The sequence below is a fragment of the Marmota flaviventris genome, chromosome 9 (assembly GCF_047511675.1).
Source record: "Marmota flaviventris isolate mMarFla1 chromosome 9, mMarFla1.hap1, whole genome shotgun sequence".
NCBI classification, from domain to species: domain Eukaryota; kingdom Metazoa; phylum Chordata; class Mammalia; order Rodentia; family Sciuridae; genus Marmota; species Marmota flaviventris.
The window spans coordinates 16,895,292-16,901,291 of NC_092506.1; positions in this window are offsets into that span (position 1 = coordinate 16,895,292).

Sequence of the window (6,000 nt, forward strand, 5' to 3'; positions counted from 1 at the left end):
ACAAGACAAAATAAACACTTTCCTTCCTCTACATTGTAGTTGCCAGGTCTTTTTCTTATAGTGACAAAAAAGCTAAAGCTCATACTAGGTCAACCATAAAGGACTAACCTCCTGATGATAAAAGACAGATAAATTATATTGTTCATAGCATCAGATCATGAAACAGTCTTCAAGCTGTAACTCCTGTATGTTTGTTGTGGTACTAGGGGGTAAAACCAGAGGTGTTCTACCTCTGAATGACATCCCCAGCCAATACTGATGCAAGTTGTAAGTAAGTTGCATAGGTTGGTCTTGAACTTATGATTATCTTGTCTCAGACTCCCAGGTCACTGGGATTACAAGTAAAGGAGTGTTCACCTAGCTAGTCAAAATCCAGTTGAAGATTCTAGCCTTAGATCATGTTTATGTATCTCTGTCCAGTCACCCTAGGAGTTAGTACTCCTGACTCTGCCTTTCTTTTTGTTTAGAGCTTAGTAGAGGCTTCTCCAAGACCACTCCCCCGAAATCATATCATCACCTGAATAAGCTGCTTGCCCCAAAATACACTAGAAACTTTATTCCCACATTCTTAAAAAGTGAGTTCATTAATTAATCCCAGAGCACTTTTTTTATATTACCCATTGGGATCCAATCTCAAGGGCCATGGTTGGAATAGCAGGTTAAAAGGAATCAATATATATCTGTTGTAATAAATCCATGCATTTCAGAGAATATTTTTAATTGTTTTTCAACTTTCTAATGCTGGTTCAATACATATTTTGCTCTATGCTCTAGCTAAAACCATATATAAACTCATAAGCTGACACACATACTAATGAATTTTTCTGCTCAGGTTCCTTTCTGCATGACCACAGTTTTATCTCTTCTTGCTTAAGTAAATTCTGCTTTGTTTACTTTTCCCTTCCATGATTATCCATGAATATTATCCTTCAAAATTTATGAGACAAGAACCTAGAGGAAATTGGTGAAGCATGGAGTCTAGTCTCATGTCAAAAGTCCAGTTTCACTAAAACTGGTATTTCAAAGATAGAAAATTAACCCAACCCAGTGACCTGTTGGTGGCTGTATTGAAAGATACAAAGCAGTTTCAACCTCTCTTCCCACACAGAGAGAGACAATCAGCCTGTGCAGTCAGGTGATGCAGGTTATTTCAGATGACTCCTTTTCAGTCCCTGAGATTAGGAATATGGTCCAAGTTGCCCCAGAGTGAGGCAAACAGAGAGCAACTTGAGGTCTCATATAGAATTCACTCTATGCTTGTCCACCAAAAAAAAAAAAAAAAAGTTGCCCTCACAAATTTTGATGCTAAATGTACTCAAATCCATGGCACACAATCCATGTTTTCCAGAACCCTGGACAATACATACAGATATAAAAAAACAAAAACTACGAAGGAGAAGCATTAAGTATCAGATGAGCACACCAGGCACCACACCAGGTGCTCATATGTTAATCCCAGGAAATACACCTGGAATAGATACCTTGCTTGGAAAGACCCTGAAAAAAAATCTGTTGGAGAATTTTGGCATAAATAAGAATGATACAGTTTGTATTGAAGAGAGAAGCAAAAGGGGGTCCTAACAACCTCCTACCCTATGTGATACATGTGTACAAGGTAGTCCAAACTCTCCACAGAATATAATAAAGTAAAATTTTACTCTGTATGGATTCCCAGTTTTCCCTGCACCATTTGTTGAAGCACCTGTCTGTTGTCGAATGTATGTTCATGGCACTTTTATAAACTATGAAATAACAATATTTATTTGGGTTTTTCTCTTTGTCTTTATTCTGTTCCATTGTTCTTCATATTTGCTTTGGTACCAATACCATGACTGTATTTATTACTGTAGTTCTGTAGTATAATTTAAGGTCTTATACTTAGATGTTTCCAGCTTCGCTTTTCTCATTATGGATTGCTTTGGCTGTTTGGGACCTCTTGTTCTTGCAAGTAAATTCATGACTGCTTTTTCTATTTCTATGGAGAACATCGCTGCATAATGGCTCAGTGCCTCACTTTGAATTCCTGCTGTAGTGGTGAGTGCCTATAATTGTACTGGGAGGCTCATGCAGGAGAATACCAAGTTCAACCCAGTACATGGTGTAGACAGTAGACACTGTCTCAATATGAGAAGAGTTGAAAAATGCAGCTTAGTGTTAGAATGCCCCTCGGTTAAATCTGCAGTTTTGCCCTCACTGTTGTTTCCTACTGATCTTATCTAGTTTCATTATATTGAAAATATTTTTCTGAGAAGATAATATTATTTTACGGAAGATAGTAGACCATCTTTGTACCAATCTCCAAGCAAGAGGTTGTGCTATTATGTCTCCTAAATTCAGAATCTCATACTATTGCCAAAAGTTGGATCCTTGTCCCTAATGCCAATTTAATAAGATGGACACAGTTTTGAGAAAAAGGAAAATGAAGGTTTATTGGTTTGCTAGCAAAGGAGAAACACAGGGGACTTCTGTCCCAAAGTATGTATTTCTACCCATTTGGTGGAATAAGGAGATTTTGAAAGAACTCATCAAAAGTTGCATTCCAGGTGTATTCTGGTAATGGGTCCTGGGATCCTCTGATGGTATGATAGATAATCACGTCTTAGATCCTCTGGAAGATATTTCCCTCCTGTGGTAGGTAAATTCAAGGACAATTGACTAGGGTAAAAAGTAATACTACTGTCTCCCTAATCTTGTGAAGGAGGTGGAGAGGGAAGAAGAAAGAAAAAAAAATTAATACCAATAAAAACAAACAAAACATCTTTTTAAAAAAAATAAACTTCAGAGCAAAAACAGCAATATTCAAAGGGTGAGTAGACCTCTGTTACATTTCCCCACTGTCAATTTCTACCTTCCATTTCTGTGGAAAGATGGATGACAGATATCTCCAAGCTGTTTCCTGCTGAGAGTGGGAGATGGAAGGCTTATTTATTGTTGTCATTCTTTAATCCTGTGTTTAATTGCGTAGTTGCAAAGGGAAGAACAGCAACAGAAAAGTAAATGGAAAGATACATACACAGAGGCAATGATGAATATGATAGTAAGAATGAGGTGGAGGAGACCTAATAAAATACACTGAATCCCTCTTGGTATCCAGGAGAAGAAGCCAGAGAATCAATCAATTGGGCCTTTTTACATCACTTACAAAAATGTTGTGTGGTGGTCAAGAGTTTATTGTAGGCAGGTTGCTTGTTGCCTGATCTTTTCAATACCAGTCTCCACTTGTGAAGAGGTGTAAACATAAATTCAGCAGGGGATGGGGTTGTAGCTCAGTTGTAGAGTACTTGCCTAGCACATGTGAGGCCTTGGGTTTGATCCCCAGCACTATATGAAGATAAATAAATAAAATAAAGGACTTAAAATAGATAAATAATAGCTATAGCACAAACTCCCCCTTGCTCATCTAACAGACAGTCAAAAGCCAGGCAGTTATCTAAAACTACTTTGGCCAAGGAGTTCAGGGAGGTTTGTCAATTTGAAAGGGATAGAGCTGTTTCATTGGCCAGTGTGATCAAAGTTTTGGACAGATTTTGGAGGACCCAAGGATGGGCCCCAACACCCCATCAGGGTAATAAAGTATAGCCAAAGAAATATTTACATGCATCAGGAATCCCCCTGGGAGGTCCATGGCCAACTTACTAAAGATGTTTATAGAGCTTATCCAATGGGCAGATACATTTAAGGACTGAATTGAGAATGTTGTTGCTAAATTTTTAAAATAATATAGGGTGCGAGTTGTAAAGTTTCTAAGGCATTCAGTAGCCCATGATTATTAATTTTAAAAACATATGTCCTGTAGCAGCACAGAAGACCAGTTTTTTTTTTTTAAACAGAAATCCAGTGGGTCCCTAATTAGAAAGTAGTCCCCAACTTTAAACTATCCTATGCATTCCACCCAGGAGTAATCTGGGAATAATCTGGGAAGGATAATCAGTTACTGCTGTAATTTTCTCTATAAAAAGTTGGGTAACTTTTTGTACACACAGAGGTAGTCATTCTTGTTAATGAGGGGGTCTCATTTTAAGATGCTCTGGAATTTGTATTCTCCTGTAGACCAGGTCTTTGTATTTGAGGCAATACAAGGAAGAGTGAGACAGGGAACACCGGAAACAGCATCATCTGGATAATGCATAACTGGAATCCAATAAATTATGGTGTGGGCTTGAAGGTCCCATATTGGTGTCCAGTCTGCATCTGGGATTCAAATAAAGTTTGTAACTGGATATACAAAGGGGTCACCATGGTCCACAGAGGATTAGGCCCTGGGAAGATGAATTCAGCAATCAACAACTGCATGAGTTGAGAGGGTCAAGTTCTGTGCTACTCTGACCAAACTGTTGTCCTCCCTAGAGAGGGAACAGGAGAAAAAATAACAATAAAAACATAAAATTTCTCATTGTGATTTCCTGAGCAGGTATTTTAAGTCCCCTATGGGTTGTCATGTTTGTGTGGGAAAGGTAGCTTCAGGTAAGTCTCTTGGGAACTTCTTCATTCTAGTGTGGAGGGCCCAGGTTTTTATTTCAGCAATGTTTAGAGAGGTGTGAGTTGTCAGAAGCACATCATAACATCCTGTTCATTTCTCTCCCAGTTGTTGCTCTGGTCCCTGTTTTTTCCAAGCCTCAAGTAGCACCTGGTCCCCAGACTGGAAGGGATAAACAGTGACTTCAAATTAAAGGCAGCCTGAAAGAAGCATACTCATGCAACATTAGTTAATATTCGAATGATCTGATGTACAGATTGTTTGAGTCTAGTTTCTCCTGCTCTCACCACATATTCCCCTTTTCCCTGGGGTGCTAAAGGGTCTCCCATACACTATTTCTTAGGGGTTTAATTTGAGCCCACTTCTGAGGCCACCCATGTTTGGAGGAGAGCAATTGGCAATACCTTATCCCACTGCAGATGGATTTGTTGGCATAATTTAGCCACTTTTTTTAAAGGTGTGGTTTATTTTCTCTGTTTATCCTGTAGATTGGGTTCTCCAGGATTCATGCAGTTTCCATTGAATATCTAGTTTCAGTGCCTTGTTTCTCATGTACATATAATCTGAATTCCTTTTTTTTAAGTCAGGTAGGCCCAGAGCAGGGGTTGTCATAAGGCTATGTTTTAATTTTTCAAAAGCAGCTTTACATTCTAGGATCCAGAAAAGATTCTATTTCTGTCCCTTTCAATGCTCATACAAGAGTTTTGCTGTTAGTCCAAAATTAGGGTCCAAATATGGCAGAATCTGGACTTTCCCAGGATCCATGTAATTGCCTCTGCTTCCGGGATTCTCTCAGCTTCAATATAGTCAATTTTCCATCTGACATCAACTTCAGGTTCCTTGGCTAATTTGGAATATCAGATAGGTGAATTGTAGTGTGTAAATTTGAGCATTTTTAGTGGACACCTTATATCCACATGAGGCTAATTGGTTCTGTAGTGTAATAGTATTTGAAAGACAATGTTCATAGTCTAGATTGGCTATAAGCAGTCCATCCACATATTGTCAAAGGGTTCCTTGATCCAGCGGTAACCCTCGCAAGTCTTTTGCCAGAATCTCATTAAACAAAGTGGGAGAGTTCTGAAAACCCCGAGGAAGGACAGTCCAACAATACTGGGTAGTAACTTTGGTATTTGTGCAGTTATTCAAAAGAAAACAGCAATTGTATGTCCTTTCCAGGGGGATACAAAAAAAAAATGTTCTGCAAATGGAGAGTACACAGCCTTACAAATATAGCCAAATTCACAGATGTGCTTGCTTTAAAGAGTGAATTGTATATTATATGAATTATATCTCAATAAAAAGCATTTAGATGGTGAAGGACAGTGCTACAAAAATGAAAGAAAAGATGAATAACAGAAAGAAATTGGAAATTATTCAACAAGGTGATGTTAGTTTTACTGAATCTGCTTCAGCTGGACAAGGATAATGCCCATTATATTTTATAATGTAAATTATGCACATTCTATGTATTCCTAAGGACAAATTCACTTGCATTTATCATCTGACATAAACCCTTCTGT